This window comes from Lemur catta, chromosome 14 (assembly GCF_020740605.2).
Source record: "Lemur catta isolate mLemCat1 chromosome 14, mLemCat1.pri, whole genome shotgun sequence".
In the NCBI taxonomy this organism is placed as follows: domain Eukaryota; kingdom Metazoa; phylum Chordata; class Mammalia; order Primates; family Lemuridae; genus Lemur; species Lemur catta.
The window spans coordinates 5,871,080-5,898,011 of record NC_059141.1 but is presented as its reverse complement, the minus strand read 5'-3'; the positions used below and the strand labels follow the sequence as shown (position 1 = coordinate 5,898,011).

Below are 26,932 nucleotides of genomic sequence, written 5' to 3'. Positions count from 1 at the left end.
ACAATCACAGCTCACTGTAGCCTTGAACTCCTTGGACTCCTGAGCTCAAGGGGTCCTCCCGCCTCAGCCTCCCGAGTCTCTGGGATTACAGGTGTGAGCCACCATGTCCTGCACAAAGAACCTGTGATTTGGTGCCAGGGCCATAGGTCTATTAACACTATTGTGGCTTGTTGAGTACGTTGATATTTGGTGTAAAAGCTCCATTTAAGTTAAAGGTTAGTAGAAATAAAAATGTACTTTCTTCTCATCTGGGTTCACGGACCCCTAGAGAATCGTCCCCCTCCATCTGCTCTGCACTGTCACACTCAGCACAGCGCCTGACGCGGAGTCATTTCTCAATAAATGTTATCTGGATTGAATGAAACACCAAGCAAGGAAAGTGACATTAGCAAACCGTCCTGCGCGTTGCCAGGCCTTTCACCTCTTATCTCATCGACTGCTGGGGACACTGGCAGGGCAGGACTTAAACTCAGGGCTGTTTGACTCCAAAGTCCACGCTCTCTCTGCTCACAACTTTGCCTCTTACAAAACTTTTCTAGGTCCACATAATATCACAAGTGAAGTTGTTTCAGGTACTTTGATGTTTCCAAACTTCTTAAAAAGACTCCATAAAACCTTAACGATTCCTTAATAACCGAGTGAGTCTGGCTCACAGGCATACTTAGTTGTAGGGTGACCGTGTTCTTATGAGCGTATATTCCTACCCATCAAGATGAGACCAGTCCTAGCACAAATTAGGACTTGGACAAGTCAAACAAACTATATTTTGCCTGGTGCTTCATAGCACATTTTGCCCTTTTGTGAACGACTTTTTTCTAGGCAAATTTGTGGTTGATACCCAGGAGGGTCACAGATTGGTACTATTTTCCACAAAACAGTGTTGGTCATTGCATAGGTATGGATTAGGCAGCATTATTAAGTTGCATTTTCTACTGGTACTATTTTCCACAAAACAGTGTTGGTCATTGCATAGGTATGGATTAGGCAGCATTATTAAGTTGCATTTTCCACTGAGGACTCCTGTGGATCATACACAGTAAGTGGAAGATATTTTGCAGTTTATACAGCTCACATTTTCTGCAATATGTCTGAGACTTTGTTCTTGTAACAATTACACATTCCTAGCATTTCTTTCCAGGGACACTCATCCGTTTTATAACACTTTCTTCTTAAAAACACAGAACCCCCAAAGACCCTAAGCAAGCTGGACCTGTTATCATTTCCTTTAGCAGAGGGTCTGGAACTTTCCTCATCTGGAAATGTCCACCTCCAGGGAGCCTCTGAGTCTGACTCCCCGTTCTAGACCTGGTTCCGGGCCACCCAACCTTCTTAGAGAAAGTGGTTCCTTGTTGCTCTTCTTTTTTTTACTCTTCTTGGTTTGTTTCCCTATAACCCTTGTCCTAAATCTCCTCCAGTTCCCAGGCCAACTCTCAGCAGGAGACCCTGCGCTTGATGTGCTGGGAGGAGGAAGGACATGAAGTCCACTCCATCACCTCTGTTTTTCCCACCTGAGGTGAAGCTGCTTTGCACGTCTTCCTTCCCTCTTGTTTCTGAGAAAGGCAGGGCTCTTGCTCTCCAGCACAAAGCACTGTGCTCTGAAGTTCACCTCCCTCCCAGATTTCAATCATTCCCCTACCCCTCCACCTTCTCTCCTCTCTTTACAAAAGTGCTCAGATATGCCCATTCTTAAAAATAAGTACTTAAAAGAAAACAAAACTTTTCCTTGTTCTCATTACTCCCTGTGTCTATTCCAGGGTGGGGAACCTGTGGACTTAAAGCCACATGCGGCCTTCTAGGTCCTTAAATGTGGCCTTTTGGCTGAACCCAAATTTTACAGAACAAATACTTTTATTTTGATTAATACATTTTTGTTCATATTTTATATTTTTATTTTATTTTTAAAATTAACTTATTTAAAATACCAAAGAATAAAATAGGTTTCAATGAAATAATCCTCCCAGATTGACTGGCACAATTAGAACATTAGTAAGCCATAAGGGCTAAATTGACGGCTGCTATGCTCATGATTTAGTTCTAACTTCCCCCACCTGACTGGCACCACTACTGCAGGAGGCTGGTTCGTGAGAGTTTATGGGAATTGAGTACCCCAGTCCGTTATCAGCTTTTGACAACGGTGCACTGTGTTTCTGTTTGAAGCGGAATTTGTGAATAGTCCACAGCTCCACACTATTTTTTAATTCTGTCTGTTTAACAGCCCATCATGTCAGAGAAGACCAAGAGAATGCTGAAGGAAGAGAACAGATTTTTTTAATGAGGATTGGGAATTGCAATATTATCTTCTTTCTGCTAAAGATGATTTGCTTGCTTTGAGACACTGAAATATCAACATTAAAGAAATTCAATGCTCATCAGCATTATAACACTCATAAGGACCACAAATATTTTAAATTAGAGGGAGAGTCACAAAAGGTTGTACTGCAGAAATTAAAAGATGAAAAACAAAAGCAAAGACAATTCTTTCAAGCAGCAATAAGACCTGGAAATAATGCCATTGAAGCAACTTATAAAGTAGCATACATACTCGGGGGAAAAAAAGGGAAGCCATTCAGTTATGTAGAAATTGTGAAAGAATGCATTGTCAATGTTGTGGGATGCTTAGACCCTGATAACATTTCAAAGTACAAACAACTGCCTCTTTCAAGGAGAACCATAACTGATCGGCAGCATGAATTAGCCTTCAACTTAACAGAACACCTTTATGCAATACTTCAAAAGGAAAATATATATTATACAATTACTTTGGATGAATCAACTGATACTACTGACTTGCCACAGGTTTTATACTTCACTTGGGTCATAAGAGAAGATTTTCTTTGCTACAAACAGTTACTCCCTTTGGGCACTCTTGCGAACAGAACATGGCGAATAGATATCTTTGACAGCTTTCAAGATAAATGCCATGAAGTTGGACTGAATTTGGTAAATTTAGTGAGTGTATGTACAGATGGTGCACCTTCCATGACAGGAAAACATGAAGGGTTTATTGCACAGATAAAAAAAATATTAACAGATCCAGATGCTCTCATTTGTTTTCGTTGTATCTTGCATCAGCAAAACTTCTATGGTAAATCTACTATTTTAAGTCACACTTTACAACAAATATACAAGTATTACTAACTATATTTGTACAAATGCAACACCACATTGTCAGTTTCATAACATGCTAAAGTTGAACAATGAGGTATTCAGTGTGTATTCAGTGTGGATTTGCTGTATCATTCTAAAGTGCGTTGGCTATCACAGGGACAGGTGTTAGCCAAAATTTTATCTCTGTGAGAACAGATAGTTACGTTTTACAAAGAATGGAATCAGCAATGTGAATTACTGAAAGATTTCTATAGCAATGCAGCATTTCTGTGTGATATCATGCCAAATCAAAATGACTTGAATATTTCTTTGCAAGGTTAAACCAAGTCTACATATGATATGTGGCAAAAAATCCCAGGATTTCAAAAAAAGCTATCTTTTTTCAAAACATTTCTTCAAAAGGAAATTTTGGATGAACATTTTTCCCAGTTAGCAAGGGCCATTGATGACCAGGATGATATATGCAAATCATTTGAAGAATATGCAGCTGTTACAGACCTATTAAGTGGAGAATACAATGAAAAGTTTACTGACTTTGAGAATCATGACATCACACTCAAATGAGCATTTCAGCCTCACCTAGCTGACATCACCAAGGCACCTAAAGAACTACAGATGGAATTGATTGAGCTCTCAGTAGATGACATTTTAAAGTTATTGTTTGATGCTAAGAAAGATCCAATTGAAATATGGAAAAATGCAGAATACTCATGTCTTTGGCAACATGCCCAAAAAATGCTTTCTTGCTTTTCAACCACTTATTGCTGCAAGTCTGCATTCTCCTACCTAACCCAAATCAGGACACCCTTAAGGTCATGAATGACTGATACCCATCTAGAGGATCAACTGAAACTGGAACCTCCATGCTGCAACCAAATATTCAAATGATTTCCAACAAAGTCATTAAAAGGTTAGTTAACTTTAAAATTAACAAATAGTTTTCATTTTTTGAAATTATTAAGTACATACTAGTTAAGTAGTTAGATTTTTTATAAAATAATGTACATTTTTAAGTATATCTAATTGAAGTTTCTTGAATGCGGCTTTATTTGATTACAGCTAAATTAATCTGGCCTTTCAACATGAAAAGGTTCCCCACCCTTGTCTAGTCTCATAACTCCTGCCTTCCTTTCATGGCCAGATGTCTTGCACTGATGGTCTACAGTCGCTGCTCCAATACCAACACATGGCTTCAGCTTTGAAATTTGGCTTTTCTCCCTCCCATCTCATTGAGAACTGTTCTCTAGAAAGTTACTAAATCTCTTGTTTGTCAAATCCACTGACCTTTTCTTGGTTCTAATTCTTCTCTAAAGATGTAGAATCTGATTTTGTTTATGACTATGTGTGCTTACTGCATTCTCAGCTCCAGAACACCATACTACCCTTTTTTTTTTTTTTTTGACACAGAGTCTCACTCTGTTGCCTGGGCTAGAGTGCTGTGGCATCAGCCTAGCTCACAGCAACCTCAAACTCCTGGGCTACAGCAATCCTCCTGCCTCAGCCTACTGAGTAGCTGAGACTATAGGCATGCACCACCATGCCCAGCTAATTTTTTCTATATATATTTTTAGTTGTCCAGCTAATTTCTTTCTATTTTTAGTAGAGACAGGGTCTCGCTGTTGCTCAGGCTGGTCTCGAACTCCTGACCTCGAGCTATCCTCCCACCTTAGCCTCCCAGAGGGCTAGGATTACAGGTGTGAGCCACCGAGCCCGGCCCGTACTACATTTTTCTGCTCCCATCTTCCCGACCACTCTCTTTTTCTCCTTTGGTAGTTTTTCTTTCCCACTCCTGTGGCTTCCATGGCAACTTCTACACAGATAATTCCCTGATGATCATCTCCAGCCTATCAGATTTCATACCAGCATGTAGTTCCCGCTCCCTCTCCCCATCTTCCCCGCTACTTCCTCCTGAGCTCTGGATCTCAACAGACCTGATCCAGGGTTCAACATCTTCTCTGACCCAGTTCCCATCCTGTGTGTCCTACTGCAGAGCATACCACCATCATTCAGGGTTTCTGATGCTTGGTTCTACTGGAAGACTCTGAGGACTTGCTGTCCCCTATTTCACTCCTGCGCCCTCCTTTCCATTCTCACAGCTACTTTGGTTTTAGGTCCTTGTCTCCCAATTGTCACCCTGTTTCTAGTTCTACCCTCATTTGTCCCACCGACATTCCAGGTAAAGGTGTTTAGCTCCAATACTGGCACCTTACTGCTCAAAACCTTTTCATGGCTTTCTACTATTAATGGAACTACAGATCCTCAATTTTGCATTCAAACTCTTTACAATATGGCAGAAAAAGCAAAATGAAATTATATCTTCTATAGGTAGTTTGGGAAACAACTGATACAAAAGCCACAACTGTTCACAAAATTATACTGTCTCTACATTTTAATATGGGAGTTCTAAGAAAAAAAATGTAACCCCCCCAAAACAGTGGTTATGTTTTTCCAAACAAAATATTCCTCTACATCCAAATATACATAAGTAGAATTTCTGTTTCAAAGAGCAAAAATCAGTTCCCTGTGACAATGCTATCTGCTGTAATTGTTGACATCTTTTTTTACTCAAATATGGTGTAATGGAAAGAACATCTGACTGGGGGATCGAGAGCTCTGTGTTCTGATTCCAGACTTTGTTGGTCTGGCTCTTGGTAAGTCACCTAACAGCTCTAGGCATTAGTTTTCACATTTGCACACTCTGGGGGCTTGAGGACTACTGCATCAGTAGTTCTCAATCCTGGCTGCACATCACAGTCACCTGGAGAGTGTGCTTGAAACGTCTCTGCACCCAGGCCTTCCTTCTCAGGGCTGTTTCAGTGCGTTTGGGGTGGGGCCCAGATGTCCCAATTTTTAAAAAGCTCCTCAGGTGATTCTAATGTGTAGCTAGGGCTGAGACCCACTAGACTGATATCAAGTGCCTTTTTGGCTTTAACACAGAGTCATTTTTGGATTTGCTCTTCTTCTCAATTACAAGATAATTTCCTTTGAATTTACTTAGCACATTCCACCTTACATTATAATTAGGGTTATTTTTGTCTTACCCTCTTTTCTATGCTGTAGTTTCCTCAACTAAGATGTGTCTCATCTTTGTGCCCTTATTTCTTGGCACATGGTAGATATTCACTAAACATTTACTAAAGCAAAGAATAAATATTTAATAAACTTTACCCAAACTCTATCCCCTTCCCATAATGAAATAAACTACAACTCAGGCTAAACAAAAACACCTTGTTCTAGAGCCAGGCTCTGCGGTTCAAGCCTGTAATCCTAAAACTCTGGAGGATGAGAGAGGATACCTTGAGGTCAGGAATTTGAGACCAGCCTGGGGAACATAGCAAGACCTCATCTATAACACACACACACACACACACACACACAGATTTATATTTAAAAAATTAGTCAGTTGTGGTGGCACATGCCTGTGGCCTTAGCTACTCCAGAGGCTGAGGCATCAGAATCCCTTGAGCCCAGGAGTTCAAGGCTGCAGTAAGGTATGATCATACCACTGGACTCCAGCCTGGGCGACAGAATGAAACTCCATCTTTAAACACACACACCCCTAATTCTGTGCTTGTAGGTGAGATGCTCTGCAGTCTTGATTCAGGAAGGTGAAGCTGGAGGTATTCAGAAGCTCTAAAAGAAAATATTTTCAAAGTGAAATGTTGTTTGAATTATTGTTCTTACATAATAACATGGTGTTTAACTTGATCTACAATTGTGTTAATTATATGTTTGAGAATGTGTTAGGTTTTGTAGGCGAAAGACTGCTCCAATTTAAACTCAATTTATTGACAAGTCCTTAAGCAAATAAGGTTGTTCATGGAAGATGGGGATTGTCGAAATCTCTCAATCATAGGAATGGCTATGAGGATAAAATATACCAACAGTTGCCAAATGTTTTTGGTGAGGGAAGCTATATAAGGTAGAGCTTTATTCTTTGTTGGCTATAGTGAAGCTGTGCACACATTCTTCACCATATTTATGCAAAGAGAAACTCAGAATACCATCAATAGTTTTACTAAATGAAGTCCCATTCAAATTAAAAAAATCTGATTAATCTCTGAATAATGGTCCTCCTGTTGAACCTGAAGTGTCCCGTAAAACTGCTAAATGCCCTTTGGCAGTATGAAGTATGAAAAATGCAAGTAAATTCCCACTGGGAGAAAAAAAAGCTCTCTAGCCAGAAAAATTTGACACACTCATGGGGTTTATTTAGGCTATTTGGTTATTTTTATAGTACAAAAAAGAAAGACACAAAATACATCACCACAAAATATATTCTATCTAGAACTTAGGCTCGGGGAGTCTCGTAGTATTTCTTCCACAGCTGTAATTTATCCTATACCTGAACACAGCTAAGGCTTGTCTCCAATTTACAGAAGAGGCAGCCATGAGAAAGTTGGATTTACTCGATTGGAGCTAGGAAGTAGTGAAGGAGGGCGACAGGCAAGGTCTCCATGACTTTTCATCATGTATGTACGCATGCATACGTGTACTAAATGGAGAGAGAGGATAAATATAAAATCGCCGCCGCGTAAGGCAGGAGTGAAAAACAGACATCGTGGTGGCTGGATTTCTTATGTATTAGTGTTATACCAAGCACTTAGGGCATTTGTCTTCCCCGGTGTCTCATCAAGAGCCTGAAACCGCTTAAGGAAAAGTGAAACACCATCTAAGTTACTAAGTAGTTCACTTAGGAGACGTGAGACTCGGCGCTTCACTTAACCCTCTGGTGCATCAGTCTCAGACCAGAGACAGAGTGCGCGTCCGGACACCCGCCGAGGACGCCCTCCCGGCAGCAGCCAGCCAGGTCCCCACCTCACCGCGGGCCGCGAACCCCAGGCGGGGCCGCACCCCAGACCGCCCGCTGCGCCGCCTCACAATCAGGCCCGCGCGCCGGCTGACGTCACCCTGCCGCGGCCCGCCCCCTGCGCCCGGAAAGAGGCGGCCGCCCATTGGCTGCGCCGCTGGCGGCCTCGGGGCCAATGACAGGGCGGCGAGCGGCGGGGTCCGGCCTTGACGTTGTGCTGCTTGCCGCGGGGCTGATTTGGCTCCGGGTCCCTCAGCCTCCGCCATTAGGAGTCCGCAGCGCCCGCGGCCGCCCCCCCATCTGCCCCCGCCCCCGACGCCCCCTCGCCTCCGCGCCTCCTCTCCGCCCCCGCCTCCGGCAGCCGGGAGCCGCGCGCGGGCCCGCGGAGACCATGTCCTGACTGAGGGGAGCGGGCGGAGGCGGCAGCAGCGGGGCGGGCGGCGGCGCGGAGGGAGGCGGAGAGGGGCCGGGCTCGGCTCGTCGCCGCGGGCTGTGCGGGGAGTCGCCGCCGCCGCCGCCGCCGGGCGCCGAGCGTCGGACCGGGAGGAGGAGCAGGAGCCGGAGCCGGAGCCGGAGCTGGAGGAGGAGCCGCCGCCGCCGCCAGGTACCTGCGCTCCGGGGGGCGCCCCGCCGCAGGCCCCGCGCGGCCCTTCCGCGGCCTGCCCGGCCCCTGGCTCCCAGGCGGCCTCCAGGCCGCCCGCCCGGCGCCCCTGGGGGCAGCAGGCTGCAGGCGAGGGGAGGGCAGGGGGCCTGGGGCTGCCGCTGGCCGCGCTTCCATCTTAGGCGCTCGGGGTGCGGGGACAGGCCCGGGGGCTGTGGGAGGGTGGGTCCGCCCCGCTTGTTTACCGACCGTCGGCCATCCGCGGCTGGACGCGTTGCCGGCCCTGCCACCTCTCTTCCTCCGGGTTGCCCCCCAACTTCTTCCTGCCAGTTACGGGTCCGTAAGTGGGGTTTTGCTCCCACTGCAATAGGCCATAAATACTTGGGTCCATCGCCACAAGTTGGTGCTGGCCTCCAAACTTGTATTTCGGTCCCTCGGCCGCTTCCTCTCGGCCTCCTGCGGTGGCCATCAGTTGTTGCCATTTCTGAGAAAATAAAGGTAGGGGGCGACGGGGCTGGTGGGGACGAGGAGCTGAAACTAGTGGAAAGATTATCCTCCTCGCAATAACGAATGTTCAGTGCTAGTGTCTGCTATTTTCTCTGCTGTGATTTGGTGTGGGTCATTTCACAGACAAAAGAACTGTAATGAATACTTGCATTAAACACAGGGACGGGCAGTTTAGGTTAAGCCTGGAAGTTTAAACTGGCCCATTATCCTTGAGATAAATTGGTGTTTTGAAACTCTCTTGCTGAGAATTTTGCATTTTTGTCAATTGAGTCCCCTTTTCTGTAACTCCGTAGACTATCAGGTTAAGCGCCGCCTCTTTCCAGTGTTTTGGTCTCACCGTATAATCAATCTATGATGTTGTTAATAAATCTAATGTACAAACATACTGTTTTAGGAATACAGTTGAAGAGAAATCTTTAACTTTTGGAGATGTTATATAATGAGTGGTTTCTCCACCTGTGGTCTGTTTCCCTTGACTTCTTTATCACTTGGGCAACCTCCAGAGTACCCATGTTTTGATCAAACATGGATGACTCAGTGTATAAACCATAAGCCAGGGAAACCATAAGGAATTTTGATCCTGGCTTGTGCCAAGGGCCTTGGGAAAATCATCTAAACTATGTTTGGGAAAAATAAAGCTGGATCACATCTTGTTATTATTCTTTTTAATTAAATGAATAATTTAGAATACTGCTCCCTCTTGACTTTTGGCTCTCAAGATATAGGCAGTCTCCTTATACTAAAATTTCACAACGTTTTTATTGGGCTGGTAGGGGGGTTAAGAGGTAGTCGGACAGTAATGGCACATTTTACTCTTTTGAGGAGTATGTTATGAGGAATTTTACAATTTCTCTTGCTGTTTCAATTCCTTTTATTAATGCCTGGGAGCATTGGTACACTTATTTATTTACTCTTGAAATGTGCTTGCGTTAGTATGATGAACTCATTCATGGTAGTATATTTTAAGCTCATGGCCTTGATCCAAATCTGTACACTGATAGGGGTTATGGCATATCACCTTTAAAGTCTGAGAATTAGCATAGTTTTGGAACTCATGATCCAGTTGTACAATATTTGAAGTAAATTGCTTCATATGTGTAATTGATATAATGAGAGCTATTCCATGTGCTTTTATTTAAATTGCTTTTATGATAAATGTAAACTTTCAACAAATAGGAGTTGCAGAAGTTAGACCACAGAACTTAGACCACAGAACTTTTTGTGTAACTTGATTCAGTTTTATTGTTTGAACAGTTGATGCTTGCACCTCCCTCCCCTGATAATTCCCTCTTATATCTGGGCTTTGAACATTTTTCCTCCCAGTGATGGGATATTTCATTTGGATTATTTGTGCTCCACTTATGCTTTGGGTAAATAATATCTTGTGCATATGAACACTATCACCTCCTCACATCACAACATAAAGACAGAAAACTCTTTAATACATGTAAAATAAAGTTCAAGCTCCTTGGTATGGCGTTCAAGTTTCTCTGTAGCCTGGCCCTGATGCATTCTGGTCTTAACTCTTATTTCTTCCCTTTGTGAATCTTTGGTTCTAGCCAAACTAACTTGTTTGCTGTTCCTGTGAAGTTCCTCCTCTTTGTCTGTCTTTATGCCATTCTTTCTGTTTGAAATCCTCTTCTGCTTGTATTAATGGATACTCTGTTTAGTCTGGTTCCAGTTAGGTCCTGCCTCTTGAGAAGCCTTTTTGACTGCTTGAACCCCCAGGGATCTACTCAGTCTTCTCGTGTGAGAGACTTTCTTCTTTCTTTTCTTAGCATGTGCTAACCTGGATTTCAGTTTATCTTTTTATGTTTTTATTCTGCTTCTCAACTAGATTTCTTTTTTTTGGAGACAAGGTCTCGCTCTGTTGCCTGGGCTTGAGTGCGGTGCAGTCGTGTCATCATAGCTCTCTGCAACCTCAAATTCCCAGGGTCAAGTGGGTCTGCCTCAGCCTCCCCAGTAGCTGGGACTACACACGCGTGTCTCCACGCCTGGCTAATTTTTTTATTTTTTATAGAAATAAGATCTTGCTGTTGCTCATGCTGGCCTCCCAAAGTGCTGAACTGTATCTTTAAGACCCCTGAGAACTGGGTGTAAACTTTATACCCTGTATCTGTGGAGACCATATATTCTGCACTGTAGATATGGATACATGGTCTGGCAAAGTATTTTTGATTATAGAAGTATTCGAAGTACCACAATTCTGTGATTTACTTCAGATTTGGGTCTGGGGCAGTTACTTGGTTTTGAGTTTGGCACCAGTGACACTAAGGTTGGCCAGTACGTATTTGTATATAGGTAACATTTAGTGTTATGGGAAGGAGAAGATAATCTGTAGCCTCAGTTTGCATTCTTAACTACAGATGTTGAAGCATGTGTCATTGGTCATAAGGCAAACGAGACAGGAAAATATGTGATTCACTGCTACCTGTCAGCACTGTTGGAAGAAAAACAAGCTGGTCCATGGTAGGATAATACGTGTAATTATGCAGTACATAAGTGGATGCTGATGTATTTGGAAAATAGGTGTGTATGTTCCTATTGTGTGTGTGTGTGAGTAGGAGGTATGGTGTTTTGTGGACACATAGTCTCTTGACAGTAAAACATCTTGAGTTATCCATTGCGTCTATGTGGAAACATGTCCTCTTCCTCCAGTTCTTCAAAATATTTTTCCCCTTGGAACTGATTTTTAGAAAGTAGTTTAGATAAAAACTGCCCCCCCCAGCTTCAGAAACCTTTTTAGCATAATCAAAGCTGAAACTAATCTGTTAATAAACTTTCCAGAGACACCAGGTGTTTTTACTTAGGCAACTTGTATTTGTAAAAGGCACTTTTATAGAATTATACCAATAATTTCACTATTTGAAAAATCTGGATCAGTAAGCATTCTTTGCTTCCTGGAAGGGTGGTATTTTGGTTAAGGTGAAGTTTTTGACAAGAGCCATAAGTTTTAATTTTAAAATCGGGGTTGGCCAGGTAAATTGAATATAAAATTGATAATTTTTCTGCTGCCTAGTGAATTAAATTTTTTATTAATGAAAAAATGAATTTCTAGCTGGACATGGTGGCACAGCCTATAGCCCAGCTACTTTGGGAGACTGAAGCAGGAGGATCTTTGATTCCAGGAGTTCAAATCCTGCCTGGGCAGCATGAGACCTATGTCTCTCAAAAAAAAAAAAAAAAAAAAGAATTTTTTTTACTGTTATGGTTCATATATTGAGGGCAAACTGTCCCACCCCTCCTTAACCAACACACCACAATTTTGGTTTTTCATTTTTTATCAAATTGTTACGTGGATGATGTTAATTCATTTAAATAAAAAATATTCAAATGGATAATGCATTGTTGGAATCAGTTGCATATCTTTGCAGTTTTTTTTAAAAAAAAACCAGCTTCATTGAGTTATATTTTGTACACCATAAAATTCACCCTCTGAAAGTATACAATTTGATGTTTTTTAGTGTATTCACAGAGTTGTACAGCCATCACCACTGTATACAACCACAGAGTTGTACAACCATCACCACTACGTATTCCAGAACATTTTCCAACCCCCAAAAAGAAGCCCTGTTACTCTGTTCCCATTAGCAGTCATTCCCCTCTTGCCTCAGCTCCTGGCAACCACTAATCTATTTTCTGTCTCTGAAGATTTGCTTATTCTGGGTATCTCATATAAATGGAATTATACAATACGTGGCTGTTTGTGTTTAGCTTCTTTCATTTAGCATGTTCAAGGTTCATCATGTTGTAGGGTGTGTCAGTACTTTATTCCTTTTTATGGCTGGATAGTATTACATTGTATGGATATATCACACTTTGTTTATTCATTCATTGTTTGATGCACATTTAGATTATTTCCATATTTTGGCCATTATGAAATATGCTGCTATGAACATTTGTGTACAGGATTTTGTGTGGATATAAGTTTTTATTTCTCTTGGGTGTATACCTAAGGGTGGAATTACTGGGTCATATAGTAATTATGTTTAACCTTTGAGGAACTTCCAGCTTGTTTTCCAGAAGTGGTTGCACCATTGTACATTCTACCAGCAAGCAATGTTATGAGGGTTCTTTTTCTCTATATCCTAATCAATGCTTGTTATTATCTTTTTTTTATTGCCATCCTAGTGGAGTCACATCTTCTAGTTTTTATTTGCATTTCCCTAGTGATTAATGATGTTGAGCATCTTTTCATGTGCTTATTGGCCATTTGCATATCTCCTTTAGAGAAATGTCTATTCCAGTCATTTGCCCATTTTTCAGTGGGATTATTTGTCTTTTTGTTGTTGATTTGTAAGAATTCTTTGTGTAGTCTGGGTACAAATCCCTGATCAGATAAATGGTTTGCAGATATTTTCTTCCATTCTGTGGATTGTCTTTTCACTTTTTTTTTTGGCACGGGATGGGGAGAAAGGGACTGGGAGTTTGGGTCTTTTCACTTTTATGATGGTGTCCTTTGAAGCACACCTTTGAAGTTTTTGATTTTGATGAAATCCAATTTATCTGTGTTTTCTTTTGTCACTTGTCCTTTCAAGTATTCCAGGGTCATGATGATTTATATCTGTGTTTTCATTTAAGACTTTTATAGTTTTAGCTCTTAAAGTTAAGTGATCATTTTGAGTTCAGTTTTGTGTATGATATGAAGTAGAGATCCAACATAATTTGTTTGTATCTGGTTTTCTAGTTGTCTCAGCACCATTTGTTGAAATATACTTAGCTTTAACAATGTACAGTTATGCATTGCTTAATGATGGGTATACATTCTGAGTAATTTATCATTAGGTGATTTTGTCTTTATACGAACACCACAGAGTGTACTTACACAAGCCTAGATGCTATAGCCTGTTGCTCCTAGGCTATAAACCTGTATAGCATGTTACTGTACTGAATACTGTGGGCAGTTGTAACACAGTGGTATTTGGGTATCTAAACTAGAAAAGGTACAGTAAAAATACGGTATAAAAGATAAAAAATGGTATACCTGTTTAGGGCACTTACCATGAGTGGAGATTGCAGGACTGGAATTTGCTCTGAGTGAGTCAGTGATGAGTGAAAGTCAAGTCCTAGGACATTACTGGTCACTACTGTAGACTTTGTAAACATTGTCCATTTAGGCTACACTAAATGTATAAGAAAGCTTTTCTTTCTTCAATAATAGTAAGCTTCAATCTTAGCTTACTATAACTTTTTTACTTTATAAACTTTGAAATTTTAAAAAGCTTTTGACTCTTGTAATAACACTTAAAACACAAGCACGTTGTAAAGCTGCATGAAAATATTTTCTTTTTTTATATCCTTATTCTATAAGCTTTTTCTGTCTTGTAGACTTTATTGTTAAAAACTAAGACACAAACACACATTAGCCTAGGCCTACACTGGGTCAGAATCGTCAGTATCATTGTCTTCCGCCTCCACATCTTGTCCCGCTGGAAGGTCTTTAGGGGCAGTAACAAATGGAGCCGTCATCTCTCATAAAATAATAACAATGCTGCCTTCTGGAATACCCTGAAGGACTTGCTTGAGGCTGCTTTACAGTTAACTTTTTTTTAATAAGTAGAAGGAGTACATTTAAAATAGTGATAAAAAGTATAGTGTAGTAAATTTATAAACCAGTAACGTAGGTATTTATTGTCATTATCAAGTATTACATACTGTACCTAATTTCATGTGCTAGACTTCTATATGACTGGCAGCACAGTAGGTTTATTTACACCAGCATCACCACAAACACTTGAGTAATGCATTACACTACAAGGTTATTACAGCTTCATTATAATCTTATGGGACCACTGTTGTATATGCTGTCTGTGGGATCAGCACATTATGCAGCCCATGACTATAATCGTTCTCAACTATAAATTGATTATTGCAAGACAGCATTCCCAGGATATAGGAAGAAATTGTCCCTATTCTGCAGAAGAAGCAAATGATCTCTACTTAGTGTTTCACATTAAGTTGGAACAATAACATGTATGAGTGGCATTCTGAAGACAGGACATCATTTCTGTGATTTTTAATAAACTACTTCTGAATCCTTTGCTTTGGGTAATTAACTTCATTTTTTGGTATTTAATGGAGCTAAAGTTTATTTTTAAACAGGGGAACTATTTTAATTTTCAGAACTATTTTGACTAAACTTTTTTTGGAATACTGTCTTTTGATACCAGCAGAATATTGACTTGCTTTTTATTGACTAAATGATTAGTAAGCAAATGTCACATGCAAACACTCTTTAGAGACATAAATGAATTTTTCACAGTTGAGTTAGAAACAAACTGTAATCCACTAAAGTACCCTACTGTGATAGAGGTTTGTTTTGAAGTGAAGAAATGGTTAAATGAATTTAGCATGAGATTAGGATTGCTCCTATTGGGCTTTATAGAGGTGGGAGCATTTCAGGTGGTCCTTGAAGGGGGAGTAACAGGTTTCTAGGTGTATCAAACTGGGCTAGAGTGGGAGTGGGAGAGCATCCTGTGCAGCGACAGTACTATGAGTGAAGGCGTGGAGACATGAAAGTCACATGTCATGTTTGGGGAACAGCAGAGGTTGCAGTATGGCTAAAACATGCAGATGTGGTTGGAAAGGCACTTATTTCTTCTCCAGTCTCTGATTTTCATCTTTCCCTAGGGGTAGCATTGTCATGGGGCTGGGAATTAGAAAGGAGGAGTAATCCTCTTCAGAGTGGATCATCTTTACAGATGAGAGGAAGGAAGAGTTGTGCCCTCCCCACCTCTTGCATATGTGGGCAAGTGTCTGTTTGGGGGATGTGTTGGGGATATTTGTCTTATTATGTTGGAAATCTAAAAGCTTTGTTTTTCTAGAAATTCTTTTAGGATATTAATTATTGGGCATCTACTATGCGATTTGAAGTTGCTTAGGGTTTTCTAAAAGATCACATAAAACACTCTTGAAAAGGTTACTGCATTTAAAACCTTTAATGATGAGCTATATAATGTTAAGTGTTTCAGAAAGCACAAATACTAAAATACTAGATGTTGAGATATGCCTGTGAACAAGACAAAAGGCTTTGCTAATTGTATTTGCAGTCTAGTGTCAAGAGACAATCAAGGAGCAAGGACACACACACACACACACACAAAACCCTCAGATGATGGTAAATGCTGTGCAGATAATTAGAGTGTTAAGATGGAGAGTGAGTGGTCAGGGAAAATCCTGAGGAGGTGACATTTAAACCTAGATCTCAATGACAAGAAGCAGGCCATGTGAAAATCTGGGGAGAGAACATTTTAGGCAGAGATTTCCAGTACAAAGCCCTTAAATGGAGAATCATCTTGGCTTGTAAAAGGAACAGAAAGAAATCTACTTCTATGTAAAGATTTGTAAGTAATGCTGGGGAATTTTAATTTTATTCTAGGTAAGGATGGTGGGTACAGTAGAAGCAGCAAGGTCAGTTAGGAGACTCTGTGGTAATCCAAGTGAGAATTAATGGTGGCTTAGGTTAAGGGTGCAGTGGGGGAATCTGGAGAGAAGTAAATATCTTGGGACTTGTTTAGGAGGCAACATCAGTACTTTGTGGTAGCTAGAGACAGTAACAATACAGTCAGCCCATTTTGTAACCTAATATTTGTGGGCATTGCTTTTATGATGCTGAAAGGCTGTTTGCTAGTGAGAGAGCACTGGAGTCAGAATTGGGGTTCACTTCCCAGCTTTGTGACCCTTGGCAAGACATTTCACCTCTCCTGAAGTTACAGATTCCTTGACATAAAAATGGAGATACTTGTACCTTAGGAGTACCTTAGTGGGGAGGTACCCGAGGGTTCTGAGGATTCAATGAAATAATATAAGTTGAAGTGTTCTAAAGCCAGGTGTGTGCCTATAGACCCAGCTACTCAGGAGGCTGAGACAGGAGGATCACTTGAGCCCAGGAGTTTGAGGTTGCAGTGAGCTATGATGACACCACTAGACTGTAGCTGGGATGACAGAGTGAGGCCCTGTCTCAAAAAAAAAAGACTCAATAAAGCTTATTTAAATTTTGTCAGTTATCTCATTAACATTCTTATTTATAAAGGCAAAAGAAAACCTCAGGTTTTGTGTTGCATCTGTTACCATGTTTTTTAATTGAAATAGTAAAGTCTTTTTTTGTCCTTCATGATACTGATGTTTTGAAGAGTATAGGACTATTTTATTTTGTAGGAAGTCTCTCAATTTGGATATGTCCAATGTTTTCTCACAATTGGAGTCAAATTATGTACTTTTCTGGCAAGACTACCACAGAAATAATGTCATATTCTTCTTGGTACAATATATCAGGAGGCAAATGATGTCATTACTGGTGTGGTTAATTTTCATTACATGGTTAAGGTGGTGTATACCAAGTTTCTTCACTGTTAAATTATTGTGGGGAAATATTTTGAGACTATTTAGACATTCTGGTAATCCTCAAATTTCACCCACTAGTCTTGACGTTCATTGAGGACTCTTTTCTCAATCTGTTGTGAAGATTGCCAAATGGTAGTTTTCTAATCTGCTCACTCTTTTTACATTTATTAGTTGGATTTCTACTGTAAGGAAGACCTTTCTTTTCCTATTTATTTGTTTATATCCATGTAGACTTACAGATTTTTACTTTATTCAGTGGTTCAAATCCTTTACTGTTATTTATGTGTGTACTGAAAAAGATCCAGATTTGGCCAGTGGGAACCCTTCTGCTAGTTTCTTTCATTTTTTTTGTTTTTGTTTTCTTTTCTTTTCTTTTTTTTTTAGGTTTTAGTTGTGAACGTAATTCAGTATTGATTTTTCTTTAAATGGAGCAGTTTTGGGTTCACAGCAAAAGTTTTTGTGTTCTTTCAACATTCTCCATCACCCTTTGAGTGAGCTTTGATTTTTTTTTTAAAAAGAAAATATTTCCTGTATATTTGTGACTAAAATGTTAAGAAGCAAATTTTAAAATATTTTTTAGAGCAGTGTTCACAGCAAAACTGAACAGAAAGTACAGTACAGAGAGTTCCCATATACCTGCTGTCCCTACAGTTTCCCCACTCTCCAACATCCTTCACCAGAGTGGTGCCTTTGTTACAGTTGATGAACCAACATTGACACATCATAATCCAAAGTCCAAAATTTACATTAGGACTCACTCTTAGTGTTGTACATTCTATGGGTTCTGACAAATTTATAATGACGTGTATCTATCATTTAAATAGCACACAATAGTTTCACTGCATTAAAAATCCTCTGTGCTCTTCCTACTCATCCCTCCCTCCCCTTCAACTCCAGACAACCCTGCATCTTTTTACTGTCTTTATGGTTCTGCCCTTTTCAGAATTTCTCATATAGATGGAATCATACATTATGCAGCTTTTTCAGATTGGCTTGTTCCACTTAGTAATATGTATTTGAGGTTCCTCCATGTTTTTTCATGGCTTGATAGCTCATTTCTTTTTATCACTGAATAATAATGCCATTATCTGGATGTACCACAGTTAATCCATTTACTTACTGAAGGATGTCTTGTTTGTTTTCAAGTTTTGGCAATTGTGAATAAAGCTACTATAAAATCTATGTGTAGATTTCTGTGTGAACATAAGTTTTCAAATCATTTGGGGAGGTAACAAGGAGTGAGATTGCTGAATTGTATGGTAAAACTACATTTAGTTTTGTGAGAAACTGCCAAATTGTCTTCCAAATTTGCTGTACCATTTTGTATTTTTACCAGAAGTGAATGAGAGTTCCTGTTGCTCCATATTCTCCTACAGCATTTGGTGGTGTCGGTGTTTTGAATTTTAGCCATTTTAGTAAGTTTGTAGTGGTATCTTACTGTTTTAATTTGTAATCCCCTAATAATGTATAATGTTGAACATCTTTTCGTTGGCTTATTTTCTATCTATATATCTTTGGTGAGGTGTCTGCTCAGGTCTTTTGCCTGTTTTTCAATAGGACTGTTTTCTTATTGTTGAGTTTTAAGAGTGCTTATCAGTTATTTCTTTTACGGTGTTGCATCTAAAAAGTCATTGCCATAGCCAAGGGCATCTAGATTTTCTCCTGTCTTATTTTCTGGGAGTTTTATCATTTTGCATTTAGATCTGTGATTCAGTTTGAGTTATTGTCTGTGTCTGGAGTCATTTTTTTCTTTCTTTTTCTTCATTCACCACTGGTCAGAAGGCATAGGTTTTTCTTTTTTTTTTTTTTTTTGCTTGTGGATGTCTAGTTATTCCAGCACCATTTGTTGAAAAGACTATCTTGGTTTCTTCTTTGTATTGCCTTTGCTTCTTTGTTGAAGATCAGTTAACAGTATATATGTCAGTCTATTTCTGGGCTCTTTACCCTGTCCCATTGATCTGTCTGATTATTCTTTTGCCTATTCCGTACTTTCTTGATTACTTTAGTTTTGTATTAATAGTAAGTCTTGAAGTTGACTAGTGTCAGTCCTCTCACTTTGTTTTTCTCCTTCATTATTGTCTTGCTATTCTGGGTCTTTTGCACTCCATGTAAACTTTAGAGTCAGTTCATTGATATCCACAAAATAACTTATTGAGATTTTCATTGGAATTGCATTGATTCTGTAGATCAATTTGGGAAGAACTGACATCTTGATAATTTTGAGTCTTCCTATCCATAAACATGGAATAGCTCCGTTTATTTAGTGTTTGTTTGATTTCTTTCATCAGAGTTTTGTGGGTTTCCTCACATAGATCTTGTTCATAGTTTGTTAGGTTTATATCTAACTCTTTCATTTTTGAGGGTGATAATGTAAATGGTGATGCATTTTTAACTTTAAATTTTACTTGTTCATTGGTGGTATATAGGAAAGCAATTGATTTTTGTATATTAACCTTGTATCCTGTAACCTTCCTGTAATTGTTTAGTTCCAGGATTTTTTTTGTCAAGTCTTTGGGATTTGCTACATAGACAATCATGTCATCTGCAAACAAAGATGGTTTTATTTCTTCCTTCCCAATCCATATACTTTTTATTTCCTTTTCTTGTCTAATTGCATTAGTTAGGACTTTCAGTACAATGTTGAAAAGGATCAATGAGGAGACAGTTTTGCTTTATTCATGATCTTAGAGGGAAATTGTCTAGTTTCTCACCATTACATATGATGTTAACTGTAGGTTTTTGTAGATGTTCGTTGTCACTGAGGAAGTCTCTATTCTGAGTTTTTTTTTTTTAATCATGAATGGGTGTTAGACTTTACAAGTGCTTGTTGTGCATCTACTGATATGATTATGTGTTTTTTTTCCTTTAGCCTATTGATGTGATTGATTATATTCACTGAGAGATACTGAGAAGGCAGATTTTTATTGCTTCAGTTTAAGTGTGTCTTAGATTTTGAAATATGATATTCATTTGTGGAAATTTAGGATGAAAGGAACTTTGGTTCATATTTTGATATATTTCCCCTCTTCTGTGAACTACATCTGCAAATTGTAGAAAGAAGCTACTCTTAAGTTTTTACAAATGTTTTAACATTGCTTCTCAAGCACACACCCAAATGTTTTATTACTAGATTCATTAGTCATAAAATTATTCTGTAAAATTGCTACAAAAGTTTTTAAATGCTAACTTTCAATTTCTCTATAGACCAATAAACACTTTGTGAATTATCAGAGGTTCTTGGATCATATTTTGAGTAGCACTGTCTTAATATACAGTATACTGCTTCCTGTTGCTTTTCTGGCATTAGCAATCTAAGTCTTAATTCTCAGTTTAGAATAGCATTTGTTACCTTGCTGTTATATTTTAAAAACTTTTTATTATGAAAAATTTCAAATATATGTACATATAGAGAGACTAGGAGAAGGAATCTTCATGTATCCATTATGGAGTTATCAACACATGGCCAATCTTGTTTCACTTATATTCCTCCTACTTTCTCCCAATGGATTATTTTAAAGGAAATTCCAGACATCTTATAAAACTGAATATTTCAGTGTCTGTCTCTTAAGAGAAAAGGACTTTTTTAAAGAACATAGGTACCATACTGCTATTATACCTTAAAATGTTACTAATTTCATAAAATCAGTGTTCAGATTTTCCTTGTTCCTTTGTTTTCTCTCTCTCTCTCTCATACACACATGCACACACACATACACGTGTGAATTTGATGATTGCATTCACCCTGGTATCAGTTTACCTGTATCCTGTAAACTGGTAGTTAGATTTAGAGCCTTGATCATATGCAGATTTGATAGCTATTATTATTGTTTGGCACAGATAATTTATAGGTGGTATGGTGTGTGTGCATCTGATTAGACTGCAGGTTCTCTGAGCACAGGGATACGTTTTATCCTTTTATATCTTTGCACATTTCTGAGTGCATGTATGATAGCTTTATTTAAAAATTAGGTTCTTGGTATTGCTTAGATCTATTTTGTGATCCTTAATTTAATTAATTAATCTTTTTTTGAGACAAGGTCTTACCCTGTTGCCAGGGCTAGAGTGCAGTGGAGTCATCACAGCCCACTGCAACCTCAAACTCCTGGGCTCAACTCATCTTCCTGTCCCAGCCTTCCGAGTATCTGGGACTACAGATGCATGCCACCGCACCTGGCTAATTTTGTTTTTTTTTTCTTTTTTAAATTTTTTGTGGAGATGGGGTCTCGCTATTGCCCAGGCTGGTCTTGAACTCCTGGCCTTAAGCGATCCTCCTGCCTCAGCCTCCCAAAGTGCTAGGATTATAGGTGTGAACCACTGTGCCTGGCCCCTTAATTTAATATTAATAAAAATTTATTTAATATTAGTAAATAAAATTTTGGCTTAACTGTCAGAATTTGTCATGATTGAAACAGAAAAAGTTAAATTTTTAAAAATTATCTTTGGAAACAGGTTATTTGCATAGTAGATTCAATAAAGATTTTAAGATGAGTCTTTATGTAGAAGAATGTGAGACTCTTTGCTAATTCGAGTTCAGTACATGGGGGATTCTGGAGATCAACTTAAAAAATTCCTCAAATTTTTGCAGATGAGAAAATTGAGGCTGTAAGAGATAAATATAATTTGCTTACTATCTCAGAATCATTTTTTGCCTTCCTTTAAAACAGGATCAAGTATAGGTCCTGTAATTCATATACATGTCATTTAGACAGACTTCTTTTTTGGTTGCTGATTGAAAATGAAAGTCTTTTCTATTCTTATTTAATTGACATACCATGGTTTATTTAATAATCTTGATTGGTATATGTATTAGTTTTTAAAAAAGTCAGGCTGACTTCTATTAATAATGAATTCTTCCTCAGTAATTACCTTCAAAACAAAAAATACTCTGATGGTAGTTTATAGTCTAAAAGCATAATGATTACTCCCAAGTTGTCTTTTTTCACTCAATTTTTGATGCTAAATTTATTGTGTTTTGTTTTATAAATAACTTTTCTAAGTCCTGCTTACTTGCTCAACTTTTTAGACATTTTATAGTAGTTCTCAATTTTGATAGGCTTCGGGCAGATTTTGTGTAATTTAGAAAACTAAACGATGAACAAAATGTGTTATTTTTTGTTTGTTTACATTTGCTTATTTAGGTATTGCTTGTCAGTAGTCACCTAGGAGGGACTTCTCAGTAAGAACCTTATGCAGTTTATTAATACTCCAAATTCTGGATAGTGGGAATGGGTGACTATGAGCTTCAGTATAAATATGTATTTATTACATAGTGTGGACAGTGCAGACTTTGGATCCAGAATGCCTGGATTCAGATTGTGGCTCTGCCACTTAGTAGCTTGTGATTTTAGGCAAGTTACTCAACTTCTTTATGCCTGTTTCCATTCTTTAAAATTGGGGGTAATAATAGTGCCTGTCTCATAAGGGTCCGAGGATTAAATTAATATATGTAAAGCTCTTAAAGCAATATCTAGCACATAGTAACTGCTTAGCAAGTTTTAGCTGTTAACTGTTTTCTTTTCTTAGTTGGCCAAGGCTGACTCTCAAAAAATTATGAAACAGACAAAGTTGGCTTAGATATTCACCCACCTCTAATGATTTGGGTAAGCAGTGCCTTGAGTTTGTTGCTGTCTTTGGTATTCCTTCTCAAGCTGCCCTGTGTTAAAGTCTTACCTACACGTTCTCCCTGTCCCTGCAGTAAAAGCCCTAAACACAAAATCTGTATCCTATTTTCCGCTTACTCATCACACTAGGAATTCTGAAGAAAGTAATCTAATTCAGTGACTTCACATTATTAATAAATAACGTTTATAAATAACTTCTATTTATAAAATAACTGCTTTAATGAAAATATTTTTTTGTGGATTGGAATTTAGGCAAAATAACAAAGAATTTGAACAGAGTCGAGGGATTGGGAATAAGATATGTTTGGTAGGTCTGAGTTGGTGTTGCCTTGGAGTATTTCATCCGTTTGGTTCTGCCTGCTGCCTGCTTTTTGTTACTTACTGATTATCTAAAAGTTCTAAGTTTCTGCACCTCTTTATCACACAGATAACACCCATATCATTTGATAAAAAGATGGCCTTTAGTGGGCTAGATACAGTAATGACCCACAGTTCCTATGGGTACTTTGTAAATTGGGACTTATCTGTTAACAGTGTGAACAGAGAATGGGTAGGATAATGAAAGAAATTAAATTCTGAATGAGGTAGCATTTTCATAGTTCTTGCAAAACTTGTTTTAATGTTTTTTAAATGCTGGGTTGATATGCATTCTTGGAGTTAATTGTTCCACTTTCATACATATTTAAGAAAACCATATTCTTCCATATAATTAGATTGCAGGTTCCCTGAGCACAAGGACATGTTTTATCTAGTTGTATCTTTCCACATTTCTGAGTGCATGCTGTACCTTTGGAAAAGTGTTGTCCTAGGTTGTTACTTTATTTTGTTTGGGATTATAATTTGAGGTACATGATTGACCTGTGATGTCTCTGAAACTGTTTAAAGGAACTATGCTAAGATGGGTTCTGCCAAAGCTCAAAACCTACATATATTACGCTGCCTCCCTTCCTTGTTGCTCTCTAGGAACTATAGTGTTTAAATAGAGGAAGTTGGTATGTAAAGAGGTAGAATTCCTCCTGAAATGACTAGAATGTAGGTGAACAGAAAGAGCATTAATATTGTTTTATGCTTGATTTTACACAACTGTAAGTTAGCTTTATATCTTCTAGATCTTCTTTCATTCTAATCAATGGATTGCTAATTGTTTTTTTGGTAGAGATGGATCTCTGTGTTGCCCAGGCTGTATTTGAATTCTTGGCCTGGCTGGGTGCGGTGGCTCACCCCTGTAATCCTAGCATTCTGGGAGACCAAGGCAGAAGGATAGTTTGAGCTCAGGAGTTCCAGCCCAGCCTGAGCAAGAGTGAGACCCCCCTGTCTCTACTAAAAGTAGAAAAAATTAGCCAGGCATGGTAGTGTGTGCCTGTGGTCCCAGCCACTGGGGAGGCTGAGGCAGGAGGATCGCTTGAGCCCAGGAGTTTGAGGTTGCTGTCAGCTAGTGGCTGATGCCACTGGCACTCACTTGCCTGCAACAGAGTAAGATGCTGTCTCAGAAAAAAAATTCTTGGCGTTAGGCATTTCTCCTGCCTCTGTTTTCCAAAGTGCTGGGATTCAAGCCCGAGCTACTACTGTACCCAGCCTTGTCTGGTGTTTTAAAAGAAAAAAAAAGTAGAATTGTTACCTTTTTTATTACAGTTTTTCCTAATTAATGTAGCCTTGACAGATGAAAATGTAAACTTTAAATTCTTTGTTGTATTTCAAGGACCTAGGTTTGGTTGGAATGAAGTTAGATGTACTAGTTGCCATAGTAAGGGTAATTGCCACAGTTAATGAGGGCATAGTGCCAATAAAGCCTGGGTTACCTTTGCAGGTATTTTTTTTGTTTGTTTTTTTGAGACAGAGTCTCACTCTGTTGCCCGGGCTAGAGTGAGTGCTGTGGCATCATCCTAGCTCACAGCAACCTCAAACTCCTGGACTCAAACAATCCTTCTGCCTCAGCCTCCCGAGTAGCTGGGACTACAGGCATGTGCCACCATGCCCGGCTAATTTTTTTTTTTTTTCTATATATATTTTTAGCTGTTCATATAATTTCTTTCTATTTTTTTTTTTTTAGTAGAGCCGGGGTCTTGCTCTTGCTCAGGCTGGTCTCGAACTCCTGAGCTCAAACAATCTGCCCGCCTCGGCCTCCCAGAGTGCTAGGATTACAGGCGTGAGCCACCGCGCCCAGCCCCTTTGCAGGTATTGATTAACTAATGAATTAATTACAGAGTCTTGCTCTGTTGCCCTGGGTAGAGGGGGGCAACATGTTATTGGAAGGTTTGGTGTCATATGGTTCTGGTTTTGGTATTGTCTTTCATTGCTCTCCATAGGTTCTCTGCCTTAGGTTCTCTGGCCCTGCCACCAGTTGTGGGCCCCCAGTGCCTATGACTTGGCACTTGGTTGTATCTAGCAGACACTTTTTACTGAGGACTTGCCACCTCTGCAGTTGGTATCATGGAGTTGATTTCATCCTCTCTAGAATTTCTTCTGAGATTGCTCAAAAGCTCCACTCTTTTGTTTTTTTAGGTCACTTAATGTGGTTTCCTCTTGGGTTTTACTAAACACAACACGCTGGTCTACATTCCGTGCCACTAGAATCCCTAAGCCAAGGTTTTTCGAAAGCCTGGCTACCTGATTGAAATTTGAAGGGAGCTAGATCCTTAGAGTCTTCCCAGAAAAAAAAAGAAAGAAAAAAAAAAAAAAGGGAGGGATTGACATAGGAAAAACATATGAATTAATGTTCCAGAAACTAGCCCCAAGAAGAAATATAGTAAGTGCCAAATGTCAGTAAAGGTATGGTTGCTTGGAGTGTACTTGGAGTTATTTGAAAATTTCATGAAGGAGCTGAGACTTGAACTGAGCCTTAAAGGATGGATAGAATTCATCATAAGTAAGTGTGTGTGTGTGTATGTGTGTGTTATGCTTGTGTATCTAAGACAGTGCCTTCATGTGTATATTATTGGGGAGTGATGACACATGCGTAAGTCAGAGGTGTCTGTGGTATGTTTGGGAGCAAGTATGTGGGTGTGTGTGAGAGACAAGAATGAATTGAGAGTTTATGCTGTTGCAGAAGAGCCTCAGAAGAAGGATTGTTATGGTAACAGCCAGCTGGGTGGATTTAGAAAGGGAAGATGCTTAGAAGGCTGTTACTGAAAAAGGATTGATGCTAGTGAGAATAGGAAGAAAATAACTGATTGGATAGAAACCACTGGGAAGAATCCATGGGGAGAAGGCCAAATTCAAGGTGATTCTGAGTTTCACTGCTAGGTGCAATAATGGTGTCATTAATGGAAACTGGAGAAGTGAGGATAGGAGTTTGCTGTGAGAGGAAGATAAGGGGTTTAATGGAGGGTTTGATAAACTATTGGAGCCCTGAAATGAGGTCAGATTTGTAGATAGAGGGTTCATTGTATCATCAATCTTAAGGATCCTGCTCTAGACTGGTTGTTTTTCCTGTTGACTATTGTGAGGAAGACAGTGAGGTAGGAAAATACTGATGAGAAAAGAGGAAATGACTGAGATTTTTGGCTTAAGAGTTAGGTAGTACTTTTAATTTTTTCATTTACAAAAGTTTTACAATTCCAAATTAACTTGAAAATTCAGCCTGCTCGGAATACTCTTTTTAGTTTTAGCTTTCTTCTGTATTCCCCTAAGATCCTCTCTGAGCGTTTGTAAATATTTAAAGATTTATAGTAATAAGGATTTGTATTAATAAACTAATAAATATTTATATTGATAAAGCTAATAAAAACCTCTTGAGACTGCTATTAGTCCTTCCCTTGCATAACCTCATCATTTGTAACTACTGACAACTGAGCTTATCTCAGTTTGTTTCTTAAGGAGTTTGCACTTGAGAATTATTTCACTTCTTTAGTTTCTCTAGGTCTCTTTCATATGTATTTTTAGTAAGTGGTGGAATTTGTACTGTGGCTGTAATTTTGAGGAACTGATTTCAATATAGATATT

General features: G+C 39.2%; 1 protein-coding gene across 1 annotated transcript in view; it reads left to right on the top strand.

Annotated features, from left to right (window-relative positions):
- The first annotated feature begins 8,474 nt into the window (after positions 1 to 8,474).
- ZRANB1 (zinc finger RANBP2-type containing 1) overlaps positions 8,475 to 26,932 on the top strand; it is a 62,965-nt gene continuing 44,507 nt past the window's right edge. The window contains exon 1 of the mRNA XM_045568010.1: positions 8,475 to 8,522. The gene's annotated coding sequence lies outside the window, so the exon portion shown is untranslated. The remainder of the gene's footprint in view (positions 8,523 to 26,932) is intronic.